Raw genomic sequence first — 23483 nt, forward strand, 5'->3', positions numbered from 1 at the left:
GTCCTTTTCTGTCAAGTTTCAAAAACAGACTGCTCTGAGACTTCAGTCTCACCTAGTATTAAAACATCATTTTTAGTGATGGATTACAGAATGACATCACATACATCTGGGCATCTGATTTTTGGCTCCCATGCTACCCCCCCCCCCCTTAACTAGAAGCTGCCAGGATTTAGCACATATGTGTCAATAATACACACACATAGAGCTTGCTAAGGTCTGTTGCAGCGTCTGGAAGTCATAAAACAATTTCAAACCTCCATCCTTACAGAGTAGCAATTAGTTCACCCCAAAGACAATACAGAAAGCTTTCCAGTACAGACCTTTTGTCTCTGGCTACACTGAGAACTGTAAGATACCATCTTTATTGCCTAAGCCAGATAATTTAATTTAAAACTATTTTCAAAGTTAGCTGGATTGAGATTAACTCCCTCTCTTCCAGTATCCTTTGTTATGAAATGTACATTTTAACAGTTACAATAATACATATATATTTCTTCCTCTGTCCAGCAGGACACACTGTTGATACATTTTGAAAACAAGCAGCTTTGCAAATACATTTTTCAACACAAGCATCTGTACAAATCAGATATACAAATGACATATAGTTATTTAAAAATTTCCAACTAGCTGTGCTGGCATATGTTACATATTCAATGCTGTGCTTCTCCTGGCATAGCTAGCAGTACCTCACATCATCACATCTCTCCTCCCTTTGAAGCTAGTTTTTCAAGTGACCTTTGAGAAATGTTGCTTAAGAGGAATGGGCCTGTCGGGGGCTACACTAACCTATGCCCTGCCTGGAGAACCCATCTGCATCGGCATTGTTGACCCCACTACAATGCTGCACTGTCATGTCATATGCCTGCAACGCTAGGCTCCACCTTAGTAACTTGTCATTTTGCTGGCTGGATCAATGTAGCCATAGATTTCCCTGTCATGGTAAGGTTTTATCATGTTAAGATGGTACAATTTGTCCCCCTGCCTCCTGCATAGCGGTTCTACCCATGTTGATTAACATCACTGACCTTCCTTACCACTTTGAAGGTTTCCTCCCAAGCTGCCTGCAGCTTATTGTGTCTGACAGGAATGAGAACCATAAACTGCTGTCCCACAACATACTCTCGGGCTCAAGCATTCCTGTTATTCCAGACCTTTTTCTGCTGTTGGAATCCTGTCAGGTTCTCCTGGGCCAAGTGCATGAACTCCCTAAGCCTGGTCCTGATGTTTAGGACATATGCCACAACAGATTCCTTGTGGAATTTACACTCACCCTCCCACTCGTCACAAATGAAATCTAAAGGCCCACTCACCCTATGCCCATACAGCAACTCAAATGGTGAAAAACCTGCAGATCCCTGGGGTACCTCTCTGTATGCAAACAGCAGATGGGGCAAATATTTGTCCCGCTCTCTGTTAAACTAGTCTCCAAATGCCCATAGCATGGTCTTTAGTGTAGAGGTTAACCTCTCCACAAGACAATTAGTCTCAGAGGCCCCACAATATCCATAGCTACCCTCTGAAACAGCTCCTCTAATCACAAGCTGATTAGTCCCCATTCACCCAAACTGTGAACCTACCACAACTGCCTTGCAGTCAGTGATAAAAATCAATCAAAACTCTCCAAATGGAAGCTTTTAAGACTGTCAGAAAACATTTTGAAATGCTGACAGTTGAAGTGGTAAGCCTTCTGACGGGGTTTTACTGCAGCATCATTTTTGTGCCCAGAGTCATGACACTGATGTCCCTGTTTCTCCAACCTATTATATCACAACAGACAAGCACTTTACTCATAATAAAAATAACAACCTATCACATCACAACAGGCAGGCACTTTTCTCTTATAATAAAAATAACTCTCCTTGCCCCCAATGCCCTTTCCTTTTGGAGGAGATACAAGCATTTCTCACTTCATATTTGTTCCGTTATCTCTAGAAGGAAAACTAAAAAGGGCAGATGATCATCACATTAGATTTATTTCTTTAGCCTCTTCTGAGGCTGTCTGGATTGGGATGGTGCAACAGTTTTGATCCTTATATGTGACTAGCCCCGATTAGTACTGCATAAGGTAGGTTGCCAAAAAGAAACTGAGGTCCATAGACTTTCATTCCTAGCTCATTTGTTTAGTCATTTTGCTGTATTAGCTAGAATTTAGATTACAGCAACATGATACCTAATGTGTAATGACTGGCAGTGCAGCTTAGTGGGTAAGAAAACATGCTGCAATTGGACTCCCTCCTGGATATCCAAGATTGTGTCTTGCAACCTTCACTAGCATATTGTGTGACTGAGCAAGACACTTAACCAGGCCAAAGCTTAAATATCACCTTTGAAAGCAGGCTGTTCTATCAAGTGTTTTTTCCATAGTTAACAGAGTAAGGAAATAAATGAAAATTTTCAAAGAACAGAAAGATATAAGAGTTACTACAAAGTATAACCTTAACTACCCTAGTTTTATTATTTGAAAAAACACCTCTTATATCAAACCACAAAAAAAATTCTCAAGTAGAGTAGAATTCTGACTCCCAGCAAATAGTATGAACACAAAAGCAAATAATAAATGTAGGTGGCTAACTGTCCAAAGCAGTAAAAATTGCCATCAGGGTGCCATAAGAGTTGGTACCACCTCCTTTTGCTTTTTGCAGCTTTTTTTCTTAGATGCCTGAATTGATTATGGATGACCAGCTTTGCTAAATTTGGCAATGACTGCAAACTTGATATGATTTTGTCTCCTCCACAGATTTAACAGCACTGTTAGAAGAGTCTCAACAAAGGCAGCATGATCATATTTGGGAAGCAAGTAGTTCCTCTAGTGCATTATATTGAGCCAAAACAATCCAGAGAGGATTGCCATCATAACAGACCTTGGTAAACACGTAGACAAAATATTTCCTTTCATCAGCAGATCACCCCAGTAATAGGGAAGGCATTTGATATAGCTCACATTGTTCTCAGGAGTGGCCAGGTTGTCTAGGGAGGTTACTGTTCCCCTTACGCCTCATATGTGAACACAGTCACTGACTACAGTAGCCCGTTTTATGTTATAAACAAAACATGTTAAAGGGTGGAAAGGTTCATGACCAAAAGACCTGATAAGCTTGGACACATGAATTACCCTGAGAAACTTAAGGAACTATCTTTGTTCTTGGTGTGATGTCACTTTCTGAGATATGACCTGTGCCTTACTTACATTCTAGGCCTTGAAACAATGTGTCTAGAATGCACTGGGGGAAGGCCAAGACACATTCAGATTTTCTATTAATCATAGCAGCCGTCAGGACCAATTCTTTATCCAATATCTCCTTAAACTCTGGAATAAACTCTATTTCCCTCTGTGAAAAAAGTGTTATTTACCATCCATTTTTAAGAAGGAAACAGATGACTACATAGATATGTGCATGGTCCAGCACACAAGAGAGCAACAGTCAAGCTTCTTCAGTGTCACTAGGCCATAAGCATGGTATAAACCTGTAAGAGGCTTAACATACTGGCCGCTAGAACTAATTGCATTAAAGCATACAAGGTTTCTTTTCTGTCACTGCATGACAAATAATGCATGTTGCCTCAGAATACATTAGAAAAAGAAAAGTATGGTTGTGCAAGTTGAACTTACCATAACAGTAGGTGTTCCAGTGATTACTGCTGCAATAGCCTTATTTATATGGGTTATATCCTGTCAAGGATATAACAGCCATTCAGCTTCCAAAGCTTCAGGGCACATTCCACGCACACAAACTGTCACGCAACTCGAGCTGAGATGACTAAAAGACAAGTTTGGGTGCATAGCCCTTCAGAGATTTGCTGCCAGCAGAGAGAGGGAGGCTGAGCCTTCAATGGACAATGCTAGAAATAACAAAAAATAAATATAAACACCCTGGCATAGAAATCACACTGACAAAAATACAAGAGGGATGGAGCAGCTACTGCAGCAGTGATCATTTGAGCACTACAGGGATCTAAAAAGATAAAAGGTGTTGATGCTTGGGCCAAGGAGATGTCATATACCACTGTACCTTTCTGATGTGGAGTCTTGACAGGGGTGCTATGAGAATCATATATGCCATGATGCCATGAGACCCAAAATCCTGAGGCATTCCCTCACAGTGATTGAAGTTTGAGTGGAAAATCTTAGAAATATATCTAAATAAGGAGTAAGTAAATAGGTGTTTTTTTCCTGCGGAATAAAGGCTCTTTGAATTGCAGTGTCTACCTGACATCCCAGAAATAGCATACTGTGTGAGGAAGTCAAGAAAGACTTTTGAATGTTCTCTTGGAATCCCAGCTTGTGCAAGAGATTTCTCACCAAACAGTGAGATTCCTGCATTTTGAAAAAGATTCCGCAAAGATAAGCAAGTTGTCTAAATATGGAAAAATGTGGATACCCTGTAGCCTGCAATCAGCTATAACTGGAGTTAGACACTTTGCAAACACTCTTGGTGTAGTGGATAGTCCAAAGGGTAAGGCAAAGAATTGAAAATGCGATCCAGACACACAAAACCTTAAGAAATGTCTAAAGTGTGCATGAATAGGGATGTGATGATTAACATCTTTTAATTCTAGTGTCACCAAGAAACATGAAAGAGGAAGAAGTGTTAATAGATTGTGACATTACATCATTTTGAATTTGGGCACTATTCCAAACAGGTTTAGGAAAGAAAGATCCAGAACTGGTCTCCAAGCATTTTCTTTCTTTGGCACTAAGAACATCCTTGAATAAAACCCTTCCCCACCTGGAATGGAGAAAATGGTTCTATCACTCCTTGGGATAGTGTGTGATGAAGAACAGGTGGAAACATTTGAAGAAGATGGAGTCTGATCTACAGGATGAGGAATGGCCTCTGGAAATAGAAATTTCCTCCCACTGCCACCTATAACCCTGATGAATGATTTTCAGAACCCATTTGTTTGAAACAATTTTTTGCCAAACAGAAAAATGGAGATTCAGACATTCTGGAAGAGAAAAGGGGCCAGGGTGGGAGAGGGTCACAAATTCTCCCAAGTAGTCATTCAGACTTGTTGGTCTGTCCTTGGTTTTGGGAGATCTGAGACTTCTTTTTGGAACCCCCTTTCCACTTCTTCTTAAATGTCTGTTTACCTAAATTCTGTTGAGTGCTTACTCTGTTTTTGTGAACATTTGATTAGAAGAAAGGAAATCCCCTGGACAATTTGGAAAAAGAGAGCTGAAAAATCTTAGCAATTCCCTAGACCAGCTTGCCCTTTCATCATACTTTTTAATCACCTCTACAGTAGAGGGGCCAAACATTAAACCTCTATCCAAGGGAAAATTTAAAAGCTCATTTTTTGCATCATCTGAGATGTTCTGTGAATGCAGTCAAGCAAAGCTCCTAAAAGCAGTACTAGTGGCCATAGTCCTGAGAGAAATATCAGCAGAGTCATGCACACACACTGCAAACAATGAGCAGTGACCTGTGCAATAGAATAAACTAATTTATTTAAATCAGAGTTTTCTTCACAAGAAGACTCTGTAGATAAAACATTCCTTATACTTTCACAATTTGTCAGAACATACTTTAACATATGAGCCTGATAATTTAAAATCCGTAAAATCAAAGTTGCAGAAGTATACATTTTTCCTATACCTATCAATAATTTCCCATCCTTATTAGAAAGAGTAGGATTGGAATTACCTAAGTGCTTAGCAGTAATGGTTTCAACTAAAGCTACAGCTGCTGAGTCAGGTTTGGAAATAGTGTAAAAGCATTTAAAAGACTGAGACACTTCATACATCCTATCTGCATTTTTAGGGACAGCTGGTTAACTATCAGGAAATTTTCAGGCAGTAAGACACATCCTGTAAAGCAAGCAGAACAGGATGAATGGGTGTAGGTTCTGGAAAAGCATTATAGAACAACTTGTTGGAATTTCTGAGGGACTGAGAAACCTCAGTGTTCTCCCACTGAAAACACTGGGACATTCTAGCAATAGACTAAGACCACAGGGGGAATCAGAAACTGAGATCCCTTCTGAGTCTGAATCAGAAATCTGAGGACAAAATCTTGACTCCATTCCTGCATCTTCCTGTGCAGATTCAGAATCTTGAATCTCTTCAGGAAAAGAGTAATAAATACCTCTTTCTTTTACAGGAAACTACTTTACAGAAAAGATCAATAGCCTCAAATAAGCCCTGAGCCAATCCCAGTAAACTACTTCTATCCAAAGAAATTTGAGGAAGAATAGATACATGCTTGGCTTTCTGTTTCTTTTTGGGGTCAGCCAAGTTACTAATAGTAGCTGCTGCTTCCCCAGTGGTGGGCACAGCATTCAGACATGATAGGGAAACCTTCCCTATTCTCACTCCTAGAACTGACAAGAGTGGCTCTCCTTGCCCACTGAGGGGACTGCAAAAGCCGCAGAGGACATGGCTAACCCTAGTCCATAGTGGCTGCAGGTGCTACACTAGATGGATTGGGGATAAAAGATGAATGGTCTGAGGTATTACAAATGGCCACAGCAAAGTCACTCACCTGTGGCTGAGGCAAATGGCTAGCCTGCTGTGGTGGCAAAGACTGTTTGCTTAACTTTTTCTTTTTGTGGCTTTAAGAGGGATCAACCATGGGATTGGCAGCCTGTTCCATGGTCAAGCTAAAAATAGTGCCTCTTTCCATGAAAGACAAGCATCAAATGCCAGTAAAACTACCAGTCCACAAAAGTTACTTTTTGATAGAAAAAAACACAGTAAAACATTTTAAAACACAATGGAAGCCCCGCAACTGAAAAATGAAACTGAAAACACACTTTCTCCATAGAAAATATGTTTTCAGTTAGTTTGTAGTACTTATAAATTAACAGAAAAAATGAGTTTAAAAGAATATTACATTCTTGAGATAGTCTGTTAGAACACAACACTCCTACCTTTAAAATAACTCCTGAAGAGGAAAGTATAAAGCTATATTAAATTTAAGAAAATTGAAGCTTTTTTTTCCCTCGGTGTAATGACTGAGCATTGCTCTGTGCTGTTCTGGACCATGCAGGGCTACCTTTCTCTTAGTTTGTAACTCAGCAGGTACACAGGAACCTTGCAGTCTACTTTCAGCCATGACACAAATAATGAAATCAAAGGTTATTAGTATGACAATATAAAATGTAGAACAAGGAAGCACAAAACTAGAATGTTAATACCTACACAATCATTTTAGTGCAATCCAGTGAGGTCAAGTACAGAAAAGCTACACCTGATTGACAACCACAAGAGTAAACAGAAAAAGAAGAAGAAAATACAGGATAAACTGGTTAACAGATTGCTTGATATTGCAAAGGTTAATAGTAGCAGTACTGAAAATTGATTATTTTTGCTATTGTAAGTTGTTCCAAGTGCCAGCAGATGAATTGGGGAGGGGGTGGGGTAGAAGGGAGGTGATATGTGAAATTTATGGATAAGCACATTTATGTATCATATGATCAGTATTACTTCATTCTTTAATATTTGCAGAAACTACTCTTCCCTGCACCTGCAATATACCCAGAACTGCCTCCTACTGCAGCTCGTACAGAGTACATTTATTGGTACCATATTTAAGTATGCTTTCATATTCATTTTTTTTAGCTTTATTGCTCCTGTTACTATTGCAACTACCTGAATGTCTTTATCCCATATTTCTCTAGTATATGCTTGGATATCCTGGTCTTTCCACTTTGCATCTAAAGTGTCTCTGAATCGCATTTTCTGCAATTACATGTTTAGATCTCAAAAACAGTCCATTTTGGCCACAGCTCTTAACACCCACAGTGGGATTCTTTCTGAATCCCAGGGTAACTGGTACTAGAGATATTTTTAATTTGTTTCAGTAGGTTGTTGATATGGTTGGTAGAGATGAGATAGAACTTACATGTTCTATTGTTGTGTTCAAAGATGTAATTTGGTCTAGATGAAATGGAACTTTTGTTTACAGACTGTGCAGTAGTTGGTCTCATGTGGCTCTTTTTTTGTAGGTAATCTGTATGTTGCTAAACATTGGGGGTAATTCAATAAAACATACACGGAGATATTCTCTATGTAGGAATAGTGTTAAAGCACAGACACAGAACATGTCCACCGAGTGATCCAGGAAACAAGGTTGGAGGTGTGCACGAGCCTCCCAGTACTGTTCAGACACAGAAGTGATTGCATAATGCAAATCACCTCACTTGCTGGTGAAAATCGTGCAAATGAGATGAATTTGCGATCCAAGAAGCACATAGGCATCAGTGTAGGAGCCGTGTCTGCAGGAAAAATGTAAGTGGTTACTAACCATGTACCAGAATATAAAAATAAAAAGGGGCTGTGACAACTCAAATAAAAGCATGTATTAGGTGCAGTAGGCATGCCAATGGCCAAAACTATGGCCATTGACATTTAAAAGTGATGCAATTAATGGAAAATCATTTTTTAACACATATGTCATGTTTAAGTAGTGCTCAACGACACACAAACATAATAGGTCATAAAATAAAAATTAAAATAGTAAAATAGGAAATATAAAGCTATATTGAAGTTTCCCATTATACTGGCCAATAGGCAGAGTCATACAATGGCAGATTATAGTGGTTGCTAAGGACATAGGCTCTAGAGTAGTGTTGTAACTAGGGTATACACAATTAGGTGTATGTAAATGAGCTAATTTTATTGAATAGCAAAATGGGCCACCGTGTCCGCAGGTACCTAACTGTGTAAGGGCAACAATGTGGTAGTGTAGGCAAAAGAGGCAGCTGACATGAAAAGGGTATATGTCACAGTTTGTGCAAGCACATTGAAGCTCATCGGCTCCTGTCTGCACTCAGCTAAGCACAGCTAAGCAAGGGGGTGTGTCTGAGGCTGCTAAGCTGTGCTTAGCTGGATAAAGAAAAGCCGAGCATGCTCGTATACAAGGGAGGGCCCTTTTTGCTCAGCATTGTTTACACTAGCTCCATGAGTTTGTGCGGAGCACTGCAGGGCTCAGAAGTGGAGGAAATTGAAAAAAAAAAGAAAAATAAAAGGAAATAGCTGAGAAAAGGAAATCAACTCTAAATGACTAATAAGCCCTCTGCCACTCATAGTGGCCTATTCAAACCCCTCAGTAATGTGGCTGGCAGTAGGAATGTATCATAGTCAGCCAATCACACAGGCTGCATCTGCAGCACACCAGTATAAAGTATGCATACACACTTCAATCTGATTTTCCCACATACTCAGCACCATTTGAGTACACACTTGGGAATTTTAACTGATAAAATGATAGTGGCTGCTGCTTTGCTACATATCTACATGCTACAGGTAGAGGGCAGTGATGAGGATAATACTGACAACCAGCCCAGACTGAGGAAGAGAAGAGTGTTCAGACCCAGGGTAACCTTTCAGAGGTTACATGACCTGGAGATAGCAGAGCACTACAGGGTGGACAGCATTCCACAGCATTCCACAGCAACTCACCGAGCTCTGCCGGGCTCAACTCAGACCTAGAGCCAACAGAGAGGAACCAATCCCAGTGGAAACAAAGGTATGTGTAGCCTTAAGAATACTAGCTACAAGTACTTTCCAAAGACCTACTGGGAACATCATGGGGATCTCACAGGCATCCACATCTATGGTACTCCACCAGTTCCTGGAATTCATGCTAACACATGCCAGTGAGCACATTTATTTCCTCAACACCCCTGATGAGAGGACCATCAATATGTATCTCTTCCACCATGTAGCACACTACTCAGAGGTACTAGTTGCCATAGACAGCACTCATGTGCACATCAAAGCACCATCTGGTAAGGATGGTAGAGACTACATCAACCACAAGGGCTATCATTCCATCAACTGACAGGTCTTGTGCAATGACCAGGGCATTATCATCAATGTGTGTGCTGGCAGCCCTGGCAGTTATGACTCCCACATCTGGCTCACTTCACAACTGTACCAGGTATTTGCCAGGGGGGACATCCTGTATGGCCATCTAGTGGGGGATGCTGGTTATGCACTGGAACCATGGATGATGATACCCATCAGAAATGCACCCACACCCACTGAAGAATGCTATAATGAGGCACACATACAAACTAGGAACATCGTAGACCATGTGTTTGGGGTCCTTAAGTCACAGTTCTGCTGCCTTGACATATCTGGGGGAGCCCTGCAGTACTCTTCAGCCAGGTGTGCACACATGTTCATAGCATCTTCCATGCTACACAATATGATCCTGCGGAAACAGCTGCAGCATAAACATCACAGGGAAGAGGGACACAGCACTCCACCATTGCCAATGTCACCACAGGCACAGGGAGGCTCGGAGGAGGAACCTCCTGAACCTGTCCCTGTAGGCAGACGTAGGTGTGCCCAGTACGCCCTGACCTTGGCAAAGAGGCAATACATAGCACATAAATTGACACCCTAGGGGCCCAGGGACTGACACCTCACTTTGACTCACATACACACAGTAAAATGGATGCCAGCCACATCACACTACCTATACCTTACCATGTATAGGTTGTCTACTGCCTACATCTGACAGAGTCAGCCCTGAATCACTGTCCTCTCTCAACTGCTGCTGGCACAAGTTAAATCACTCTTATTAACAATAAATGAATGAGGTAGTAGACTGTGGTAGCATATGTATGGAATTGCTGTGTGTATGCCTGGGAATGGAGTGGGTTACCATGATAGCAGCAGACAATGGACAGCTATGTGGGACAACAAGAACTCTCTCCCAATTGTGTTGTCCAGATATGTCTTTGCATACAGACAGCTATTTACACATTAACTGTGTCTCCACACCCCCATCACACCGGATTACCATCAGCTATCTGTAGGTGGCACATATGTGATATATCTGCATCTGTTGAGTGTGATAGACATACATATATATAGGTAACATATACAAATATATCAATTATAGACAGGCAGAAACAGGGGGAGAGAGAGACAGACAGAGACAGATAGAGAGAGACACAGAGAGAGAGAGAGAGAGGCATAGAGAGGGAGACACCCTGAAAGGCATAGAGTGATGTCCTGCTGCAGACATTTGCACACCAGTTGTAACCAGTGACATGCGCCAGTATGAAGGTGAACTCCATTGTGTAATAGTAGTGAGGTAGGGGTTGTAATCTCACATCACCCGCTCTGTGTGTGTGTGTGTGTGTGTGTGTGTGTGTGTGTGTGTGTGTGTGTGTGTGTGTGTGTGTGTGTGTATGTGTGTGTGTGTTTGTAGGTGAAAGCATTTTGAGGCCTTTTCCACCTAGTAAACTTTCCATTGCTCTACTGTAAAAGGCCTGCTGATGTCATTCACCTTAGAAGTACCTTTGGACACTCTTCAGCCCTATAAGCTCCATGGTGCATGCGATAAATACGTAGCACTATAGTACATATAACTAGATAGATATGGCTTCTAATCTCAGCACTGGAAACTGTGTGTTTGTAGGTGAAAGCAATTTGAGGCTTTTTCAACCCAGTAAACTTCCCATTGCCCTACTTTACAAAGCCTGCTAATGTCATTCACCCTAGAAGTACCTTTGGACTCTCTTCAGCCCTCTAAGTTCTGTGGTGTATGCGATAAGTACATAGCACTATAGTATATATAACTAGATAGGTAGGGGTTCTAATAACAGCACTAGCAACTGTGGGTGTATGTGTGTGTGTGTTTGTAGGTAAAAGCATTTTGAGGCCTTTCCAACCCAGTAAACATCCCATTGCCCTACTTTACAAGGCCTGCTGATGTCATTCACCTTAGAAGTACCTTTGGACACCCTTTAGCCATATAAGTTCCATAGCGCATGCGATAACTACGTAGTACTATAGTACAGAAAACTAGATAGGTAGGTGTTCTAATTTCAATATCGGCAACTGTGATACTGTATGTGTGTGTATGTGTTGGTTATACCATTTTGAGGCCTGTTCCACCCTGGTGACCCCCATTGCATTACTTTACAAGGCCTGTTCATGACATCCACCTTAGATCCACTGTTGGACACTTTCTAGATGTATAAGCTCCATGGCGTATACGATAAGTAAGAACAAAATATAACACTGCAGGAACTAAAGACCCTTCTGTAGAAAAGGAGAATAATGTCTGAATAAACAACAGCAGGGATATGTTTTTTTATTCCTGTATGTTCATTTATACACGGTTATACGCATTTTCTTGGTATCAGGAAGTGACATTTGTTGTTTGTATGGTTTTTAGGAAGTTACATTTGTTCTTGTTAATACATTGAAATTTTTGATTGGTTTATCTTGCTTTAAATGAGTATATATGTATATATATATATATATATATATATATATATATATATATATATATATATCGTTGGTAATCTGTAGGATCTGATGAAGGAAAGTATTTTCTGAAAGTGCTTATCCTGTCTTTAATAAATCTTTTATGCTTTCTGCTTTTTGGCATGTGATAAGTAGACAGCATTATAGTATATACAACTAGGTAGGTAGGGATTTGAATCTCAATACAGCCAACTATACTACTGTGGGTTTATGTGTGAAGCATATCCCCTGTGGCTGGTGTGTGTTGGTTATACCATTTTATGGCCTGTTGACCCCCTCCCCATGGCATTACTTTAAAGGGCGTGTTGATGTCATCCACCTTAGATGCACCATGTTAAACTCTACAAGCCATACCTGTCATCTGTACAGATGTATGCAGAATGTCCAGATGTTTGCAACATATATGTGGTCCATGTCTCATAACAATGAGGTTTTATGACAAATCATTGGCAAATATGTGCCAGTTGCCATCACAAATAGTGACAGACATGTCAGCTTCATATGTCATACCCGTCTGACACATCAAGCTGATGCAAAACCTGTTATCCTATCACTTGTCTAGGTTTGTAAGAGCAATATGCGAGAACAGTCCCTATTTTAGGTGGTTTATCCCACCATTTAGGAAGACATTCACAAGATTAATTGGTGTAAGAGTTGTGAGTTATGTTCCTGGCATATAATCTTGGTGGTGCATGCAATATGTATGTAGTACTATAATACATACAAGTAGGTGTTCTAATTTGATGATTGCCAACTGTGTGAGTGTATGTGTTTCTGTATGCATATCCCCTGTGTCTGCCTTGCCTGTGTGTTTGCAATGGTTATACCATTTTGTGTGCCTGTTCCACCCTGTTAACTCCACCATTGCCAACCTAGTCAGGGCCCCTAAAGATGTCATTCACCTTAGAAGCATTGTTACACATTTTCTAACACAAAGCCACTGTGGCACGTGTAATAGTCATGTTAGTCTGTACTGTACATTACAAGATAGGTAGGTGTTCTAATTGGAAAAGTGTCAACTCTGTGTGCATGTGTGTTTCAATGCATGTTCCCATGTGGCAGTGTGTGTGTGTGTGTGTTTGAGATGGCTCTACCATGTTAAGGGTCTGTTAACCCCCCCACACTGGCAATCATAACAGCCCCTGCAATTGTCCTGAATAGTAGGGGCCGACACTGCACTATAGTAGCTCTGTGGTGCTTGTATTATGTATATAGCAGTATCATGTGTACAACTAGGCAGGTAAAGGTTCTATTGTCAACAAGGCCAGGACATAAGTGTATATGTATGTGTGTGTGTGTGTGTGTGTGTGTGTGTGTGTGTGTGTGTGTGTGTGTGTGTGTGTGTGCGTGTGTGTGTGTAGCCCCTTGCAGCAGTCTAACTGTGTTACAGCCACCAGCATACCTCTCAACCCCTCACAGAAAGACATCTGGTTAAAGCTATACGGAAAAGTGGGGCAAAGGCCAAACATTGAGCACAACCTTCACATATTGCTGTGACATGCATGGAAAGTAGATACCAGAACAGGATGTGCATTTGAATGCACTTTCCAAAGGGTATGTATTGTGACATGACAATATCCGTCATTAATCTGTAATGTTCATCTGTCATGATTTTACAAAAATTTGTCAGAAAACCACAATCTTGTGACAAATGGAATACAAATATGTGGCAAACATCAGGACATTCTGCAGACATATGTAGAGGTCAGAGGTATGGCCACCATCTGTACCACCCTGCAGGCTGCAGTCCATGTTTGCCAAGGTGTGACCTATGACAACAACTGAAACAATACAGAGGTCCCTAGAGTGTAGGACAACAAACATTTCATAAAGTTGTTTACTAATTGCATAGAGGAGTTGTTGTATATCAGAAGCACCTTAATGTTATAACAAATAGCGTAAGCTAAGGTAATGTCACACAAAGAAGGTGTCATAGCAGCAAACCAAAGGAAATCCTGTGTGCTGCACTTGCTGTGGGTATGGTATGTCCCGCCAACTGTCACGTTACTACAACACATGTTCCTCAGTCCACATCTGATAAGATGGCAACCACAATCTGTGTCACCTATGTGCATGCAATATGTAGACATGTAAAGGCCCTGTGACTACCTGCTGCCCCCAATGACCCACATGTATATAAGCATGAATGCTGTGTTAACTGTAAGTAGTGTGCAGTCTGAACCACAAACTGCTGTTAACACACTGCAATGGGCATATAGTGGGTATGGAATGGTGACAAGGTCCTGACCTCAAGCTAAATGTAGACAACAGTGTCAGCATACCATACAGCAAGGACATGGCCCCACTTTTTCCCACATCACAGACAGACCTGCTAACAGTGTTGCATTCAGGCAGCAAGTAGTGGCAGTGGTTAGAAAACATAGTATGTGGTTCACAACATAGGTAAAGGGACTGCATCCAGACAAAAGGTGGACATTACCTTTGCATAGTCCTCAGTCAGTACAACAATACACTAGCAGCATGGCTGATCTGTTATGCACCTATGCAGACATCTGCATAAACTGTAAAGGATATGTTAACACCCACAAAGGTCAGCCATGGGCCTCAACACCTGTTCCATGCAGACAGCCTGTAATCAGTAATGCCCCACTGGTTATTGGTCAGGTTGTCCACAGGAGTCTGTGGCATGCTTAGATGGCAATGTTGTGCTCAACCCTTCAGCAGCTGTCCCATATACAAGAGTATAACTCTGTGCATTACCAGCACAAGAGGCATTAATTGCATATAAGATAGCAAAAACACATGCTGGAGAGTCGGCTTTAGCTCCCAGAAGCTGCTCTGTGTCAGGACTACACTCCCCAAACATGTCAGACACAGTACTTTGCATGCTCTCGTCAACTACATCAAGGCTGAGTGGATGGGAAACAAATCTGTCCCAGGGGTTGAACCTGTATCCAGCAATGCCAGGGGCAACAGGTGTTGATCAATTATTCTGTTTGGGATAAAGTAATGGCTAGGCTTGTAGGGAACCCAGGGCCAGTACTCTAGTAACATCCTCTGTATCTATGAACCTGTGATCCTATGGAACATCAAGGTGACATGTATTAAGGCTAGCTGGCTGTGTCAAGGGGTATGCATGCAAGGTTACACTGTCTGCCCCCATTGTCCCTCACACACTTGCACGCATGCACACCTAGGTAAACATGCACATATACAGCCATACCTTGGCAATGTAAAGGTCTCTGTATTTCTACTCTGCCATACTCACCTTCAGTAATGGCAGCAGCTCCCCACAAAGTACACACACAGACACCTGGAATAGAAGCAGAATAAGGACTGTGAGACAACAGTCAGCAGTACTAACAGCAATAAAGCATCATGGCACAAAGGTGCATACACTTTCATGTGTACCCATGACAATTACCAGCAGACAGCACCTTACACGGCATAACAGTAGTACACTACACACTGCCATTACTTTTACTATATTCACCCTGTGCATCAGATACATATTAGCATGTCCCTGTATCGATGGTATGGATAACAGGGATGTGGCACAGGTATCATCACATGTACGGGCTGTGGTGTGGGGTTGCCAAAAGCTTAGGCTGGGCCATACAGTTGACATCATGTGTGTGTGTGTGTGTGTGTGTGTGTGTGTGTGTGTGTGTGTGTGTGTGTCTGGAGGGGTGATGTTCAGGTGGGCTGTGGAGAGGAGCTGTGTGTGTCTGGTGGTGACCTGCATATTTATTTTATTTATTTATTTGACATTGGTTAACTGGGTTAGTCTGGCTGAGCTTTTGGCTCATTTTCAGCAGAGACCCGGGGAGTAAAGCTCCTCAGGACTAGAAAACAATTTATTAAATTTTAGTAACATAGTAGTAACAATCAGCTATAGGATCTTCCAAGCAGAGACCTGGAGAGAAAAAAAGCTCCTCAGGTTATTCAATTATACAGAGTATTAACAATTGACAGACAAGTATGTAAGTTGTTAAAAGCAAGATTTTAAACAATTAGCAGAAAAAAATGTGACTAGTTACAATATTATTTAAGCTGCTTAGAGCAAAATGAGTTAATAGTTAGGCAGATGCTTATTTAAAGTGGGTAGGATCTAGTTGTATAGGAGTATGGAAACAAGAAAAGAAAGTAAGAATGGTTAGTAGGAGATGTAGGGGAGGTATAGTATAGGAGACAGACTAGACAGGTAAGTTGTTTTGAGACTGTAAGAATTAAGAGTGTTTGACGATAAAGGAAGGAAAGAGGTAGAAGAGGCAGGGGAATAGTATTAGAGATACATTAAGAGTGAGGTGGTGAAATAGGTGAAAGGATGGTGATTTCAGGGTGGTTGGCTACAGTGGCAAGACCACTTTGTTTTTAGGTATTTCCTTGTGGCTAATTTGAAACTTTTGCTATGCAGGAGGGATTTTATTTCCAAGGTGAGTTGGTTCCAGGAAATAGCTGGGTTATATTTATAGAGAAGGCAGCCTATTTTGGTTTTGGGTTTGTAGATGTCTAATAATTCTTGATTTGAGCTGCGTAGTGTCCTTGCAGAGAAATATTTGGATATGATAGTGGAGAGGCTGGGACAGAAGGAGGGTAGGTAGAGGATAGAGTGGATGATTTGTAGTTGGTATAGTTGGAGCAGCTGAGGGAATTCTTGTCAGTCTAGTTGCTGTAGTGCTAAGCAGTGGTGTGACTTGTAGGTTTGGTTAGCTGCAAATCTGGCAATCTTATTATAGGTAGTTTCAAGCTTGGAAATAAGTGTAGAATTTAGGTTTGTGAATATGTGGCAGCTGTACAGGAGTGTTGGGAGTAATAAAGCCTGGGAGAGAGTTATTCGGGCAGTGTTAGTTAAGTATTTCTTGCTACGGAAAAGGTGTCCAAGTTTCTGATGAGTTCTTTTTACCGAGTTAGTAATATGGAGATCAAATGTAAGCTGATCATCTATTGTAACACCTAGCAATTTAGTACTAGATTCAGCTGAGATGACAGTGTTGTTGCAGGATAAGATGGTAAATGTACTTTTGAGTGTGGTGATGTTTTTAGGGAGGAAGAGTAGGAGCTTAGTTTTTTTGGATTAAGTATTAGTTTGTTATCACTAAGCCAAGTCTCAATGGTGTGGAATGATGCCTGGGTAGTTGAGTGGAGGTCAATTGGGTTGTCAGCAATGGTTATAACAGTTGAGTCATCAGCATATTGCACAAGAGATGACTGGGGATAAGAGGAGTAGAGCATGTTGGTGAAAATATTAAAGAGTAGTTGTCCAAGTATGGACCCTTGGGGGACTCCCATTTGTACAGTGAGAGGGGAGGATAGTGCAGAGAGCCATTTAACTGATTGCTGGTGGGTAGAGAGATAGCCAGAGAACCAGGAGATAGTAGGGGGAGAGAAATGTAAGTTAGTGAGTTTATCTAGAAGGAGTGGGTGAGAGACAGTGTCAAGGGCTTTAGAAAGGTCAAGGAATAGGCATGAGATGAGTTTATTGTTATCCTGAGCTAGGGAGACTATGTTGATGAATGATATGAGTGCAGTAGTTGTACTATGCTTGGGACGGAAACCATGCTGTGTGGGTGTGAGAAGGTTTTCCTGGTAAAGATAATGCATTACCTGCTTGTGAATGCATTTCTCTAGGATGTTTGAGAGTGGAGAGAGTGTGGCAATTGGTCTGAAGTTGGATATGTCTGAGGAGTTTCCCCCTTTGTGAATGGATAGAGTAAAGACATTATTCCATACAGTGGGGACATAAGATTCAGAAATGGATCGGTTGATTAAGATGGATACAGGATAGACAAGAGTTTCAGAGGCAATCTGCAGGAAGTAAGAGGGTAGCTTGTCAACAGATGGGGAGCAAGGTTTAAGTTTAGAGAGTAATGACTTTACATAGTTAATTGATACTGCTTTTAGAGTGCAGGAGTTAGGAGGGTTTGGAAGAGTTAGAGAGTTTTTGGGGGGGCTAGTGTTGTTTCTGGGGGGGAGAGAATTTATTATGGAGGTTATTGCTTTTATAAAATGATTGTTAAATTTGTTGGCTTTGTCTTCAGGTGTTGCACTGGGACATGGGTTAGGAGAGGAAGGGTTTCCTGGATGAAGAGTCTGTTTAATAGAGCTCCAGAATTTCTTTGGGTCTGATTTAAGAGTAGAGGGAGGATCAGCATAGAAGTTTATTATCATATTGTCATAATGGATGTTATTTTTAATTTTATTTCTGAGTTCTTTATATTTCTGAAGAAGAGAAGGGGTCCTAGTTTTAGTCCACAATTTCCAAATCCTAACCCAGTTCTTTCATGAGGGTTCTGGAAGATTTAGTGAGCCAGGGAGCAGTATTAGATTTGATTCTAATTGTGTGAAGAGGAGCAAGGGAGTTAAGAATGTTTAGGAATGTAGTGTTGAAGGAGTGGACAGCTTCATCTAAAGGAAGAGTGGTGAGGTAAGACCAGTTAATTTTGGAGAGTTGGTGAATAAAGGAGTTAGGACAGAAATGAGAAAGTGAGCAGGTGGTAATAAATTTGTTAGGTTTGGTAAGGTGGGGAGTATGTCTGGTAACTTTTATAGGGCAGTGGTCGTTGAGGGCATTTGGAAGGGTATGGGAGTTATGATAGTTTTGAGGGTGGGAGGCCAATATCCAGTCAAGACGAGAGCTAGGTAGGTGAGATTTATTAATGTAGGCTGGGGTTGTGATTAGCTGCTCAAACCCATGTAGGTTTATACAGGAAGTAGTGTTGGGAGCTTGTATTGTAAGCCAATCAATATGTACATCTCCCAGTATAATTATTTCATTGTGGATGGTATGTGAGAAGTGAGATAGGATGTTCTCAGGTATGTTAATATTATCACCAGGGGGAATATAGATTGCTGCGACAGTTATGGTGTTGAAACGGTTATGTTTGAAGTTGGTCAGTAGGAGTTCAGCTGGTGAGAAGGAGGGTAAGTCTAGCGTGGGACTGATTTGGGAGAGACAATTGGAGTAGTGTATGGAGACTCCTCATCCTCCTTTTGTTTTAGGTCAATCTAATCTAATGATAATATAGCCAGGAGTGATGATTTCACTGTCCAGATGGTGTGGTTTAACCATGTTCCAGTTAGGGTAACTATGTCAGGAGCATAGTTAGCTATCCAAGCATGGAGTTCTTGAACTTTATTTACAAGGCTCCTGATGATGATAGAGCAGAATTGTACTTGTTTTTGTGGGTTGGAGGGGTTGGCAGGTTTAGATACAGGGGGGGGGGGGGTATTGTTCAGGGTAGTGTCTGTAGGGCCTGGGTTAGGATGAATGTCACCAGATAGACATAGAGGTTTGTAGTGGGGTTTTTAATTTGAGTAAGTAAACTTTGTTTTTTTTTGTTTTAAAGGGGAGGGGGGAGATATTTTTATTTTAGGAATGGGAGTGGTGGGGGGAAGGATGCAGGGACAAATTAGTAGATAGGGTTGTGGTGCAGTACTTGAGTTAAGAGTGGTGTCTGAGGGTATGGAAATAGAGAGTAGGTAACTGTGAGTGATAGGAGGTGAGGTGATAGAGTATAAGGAGTAGAGAAGGTAAGAGTATAGTTTGAGTTGTAAGAGACATGTCACTTTATAGGATGTAGAAAAGAGGATGAGAGGAAGAGGTGGGAGTAAGGTACATTAGTCTTTGATAGTGGATAGTAGGTATGTGAGGGGAGGAGCAAAGAAGGGAGGTAGTATGAGAACAGGAAGTAGAGGGGGTGGGGGATTTGGGAGGAAATTAGGGGGTGTGGTTGTATGGATAGGTATAAAGGTAATGATATTGGGGTGGGTGGGAATGGGGGTGGGAGATGAGTGAAGTGAGCAGAGCGAACGGAGTGGCATACCTCCCAACTGTCCCTCCCTGATTTTGACTCAGATTCTAACTCTGTCCCTCTTAATCCCTCTTAAAACTAGTGACTTTTGGAGGAAAAGTGCTGAATTACACTTAATGAATAATGACAATAATTAAGAGTTATAAACTTCTTTTACTTCAGAAAATGTGCAGTAATTCATACGCTCTGAGTCTGTCAATGTTTCAAGTTAATAGCACTAATATTTTAAAAGTGTCCCTGATGTTGTCTTGACTTGTCCCTGATTCAGTTGATATTTGTCCCCAATAGTTTGAGAGATCTTTGGAGCAGGGCTACACCTTCAAGATAGAACTTAGCAAAAAAAAACTATCAGCTAGTCCAGGGACACTTACTAGAGATGCTACACCTGGAGGGCTTTCAGCTGCAATTAGAGCAAATATGACATCCAGGGTTTTTAAAACTTTTGGTGTGTTGTACCTGAGCAATCACTTGGGGGGGGGAATGGAGGGAAACCATCAATTGGAATTTAAAGTATCAGGGGAGAATCCAAGGCACTGCCAACCTAGTTAATTATCAAAGGACAGCCAAGGAAATAAGGTAAACAAACAGGCACCCTTGTTCAAGGACTGGAAAGTTTCTCCAAGACAAACTATGTGTAGGAGTACACCACGGGTAGACGTTGTATGCTGCTTACTAGTCTGCAATGGCAGATTTTATTCTATTTTATATTTGTATTCCCCTTAGCTCATTGTTTGCTGCACACAATTTAGCTAAAGATAAAAGCAGCTGGAGACTTTGCACCTCTGTTTGGTGTTTAGTGAAGAACAAGTATTGAAGAGGGACTGAAGGCTATGACTATTGAAAGGGGCTAAATACCTTAACATGCAACAAATTATCAACAGTGAAACAGATGAAAGGGGTGGGGGTAGGCTGAGAGGAAGAAGGTTTGCAGCTGTTGCCCCTGGAGTATGCACTCTAGCTGACTGTAACAGATTTTAACAAGGCATAACAGTAGTCCCAAAAGCTGGCACCTACACTCCACAAGTGGCAACAACAAGGTTCCTGGAGTTAAACCTGGGGCTGCAGTCTATTTTTGGATGATTGCTGATTAGAGTTTTCTTTGCTTTTAGCTGGAGTGAGAGGATTCCTTGCTCACACAAGTGGGGGGACCCAAAGTGATCAGATCCTAAGTGGCTCTAAAAGTTGCAAAGAAGAGAAAAGGAAAGAATGTAAGACTAAAAGCAATAAAATAAGGATAGCAAAATAAACACAACCATCATAAATATTGTACAGAAAGCAGAGCAAGTGAACATAGCCTATTAGAAGTCATCAAAAGAAATACATTCAGATTCTGCAGCCACTCTTATTGAGCAGCAGTCAGTATAACTAGTTAGAATATCCTATTACCAGGCAATATTGCAACTATGCAGCAGTTTCGCCAGTTTACCACAAATATCGTTCTGCACTTTATAATGTATGTTTAACCTACAGAAAGAGAATATACAGTAGCAGCAGTGTAATTAGTTGGAATATACTATTACCAGACAACAAGGCAACAATGTAGCAGTTTCACAGGTTTACTATAAATATCAATCAGCACTTTGCAATGTATGTTTAACTTACAGAAACAGAGTATTCAGTAGCAGCAGTCAGTGTAACTAGGTGGAATATACTATCACCAGAAAATATTGCAACAATGTAGCAGTTTCACACGTAAACCATACATATCATTCAGCACATAAAAAAGAAAGAGTATTTCTACCTTAGCACTATCATTTAGAGGAACTCTGAATCAGGTTTACTGAAATTGGGAGCAAGCAAAAACAAAAACATAAGCTTCTAATATCCAAAATATAAACTATACCAGCAAAAATAACAAATAACTGGAAAGCTACCTTAGAGAGAAATTACTGTAATACTCTATGCAGGGACAGTGAGTTTACAGTGTGGAAGACAACACTGAGAAAAAGAAAAATAATACCATCACTTACTAGAGATGCTACACCTGGGGGGCTTTCAGCTGCATTTAGAGCAGACATGGCATCCAGGGCTTTTAAAACATTTGGTGTGTTGTACCTGAGCAATCACTTGGGGGGTGGGGGAAGAAAGGGAAGCATATGATAGTGATGTGTGAGTGTGTATGTATGCACACAGTCAAGCCATGTGCTAGCCCTACAAAGGGGTATGTTGGACAGCTGTGGACCATACATAGCAGGATGTACAGTTTACTGTCTCTGGCCATGGACATGGGAACAGGTTCTCCCAGGAGTGTCACTGGCACCACCATGCCCAAGGCCAGATGCGGTACTACTTCCTGAGGGTGACCACTGTCTGCTGGGTCTGTGTACCTCACAGGACCAGCAAGGACCACATGCCCATGGCCTGCTATGTTGTGGTGTGGACAGCACCCTCCCTTCAGTAGTGCTGCTGGTACTGCCACAACAGGAATATGAATGTGCATGGCCACGTGGGCTCTCAGCTGATGTTGTTGCTGACCTACATCCATGTGCCCAATGCCCTACTCTCACTACATGTTCAAGCACAGACATTGCATGGTTAAATACTGACAATGTCCACCCCACTGTCCATCTATGACATCAGCAAAATTAAGTACATCATCAACAATGCCGTGAAGTATGTCACACATGCTAGAAAGTGTTGCATCCATGACCCTGAGCGTCCATCTGGTGTACCATTCACAACGTACCTGTGCCTCCATGATGGACAAAACATGCATCGGATGTCACATGCTGTGACACCTCTAGCAGGGGCTGGATGGACAGCAGTCCTCCTTAGAGCATCCCTGTCAATCTGCCTGTGTGGGACCTTGCTAGATCTCTGGTAATGGCTAGTGTCTACAGTCACAAATGCCATAGTCACCACACTACCCTGTTTGATGCCACCACCCTCCGACTATCCAATATCTGTGGCTGCTGGGAACTGGGTATGTGTGTGCATACTGACCGTGTGTGGGGACATTGTGGGTGGAAGTGGGATGTCAACCAATGGTATAGATTCAGCCCCTAACAACCCCACCTGTGCCTCACTATGACCACCATCATCATCAGAGTCTGATGAAACACTAACATCAGATTGTGAGGGGGAGAGACACCAACCCCCATATTCATTTGGGAGGAGAAGACAACATAAGTAAATTACCCTTTGCACTATAATATTTGCTGATCCACACACACACACACACACACACACACACACACACACACACACACACACACACACACACACGTGAGGTACCACAAAGGCATTATACAGACCACACCTTCTGACTGATGCCATGCACAACACACAATCAGACTACAACAGTCACACTCTGGACAGGCCCTCAACAACATGCAGTGCAGCTACGTCCAGTTAATGTTGCTACTACTATACACCTGTGAGATACACGAGAAGAGGGAGTATGTGATGGATCTTCACCTAACACTCAGTGCACCCATGTACACACTACTAATGTAACCCTGTATAGCACAGTGGCT

Source organism: Protopterus annectens, chromosome 12.part0, assembly GCF_019279795.1.
Source record: "Protopterus annectens isolate FY-2018-M chromosome 12.part0, PAN1.0, whole genome shotgun sequence".
In the NCBI taxonomy this organism is placed as follows: Eukaryota; Metazoa; Chordata; order Ceratodontiformes; family Protopteridae; genus Protopterus; species Protopterus annectens.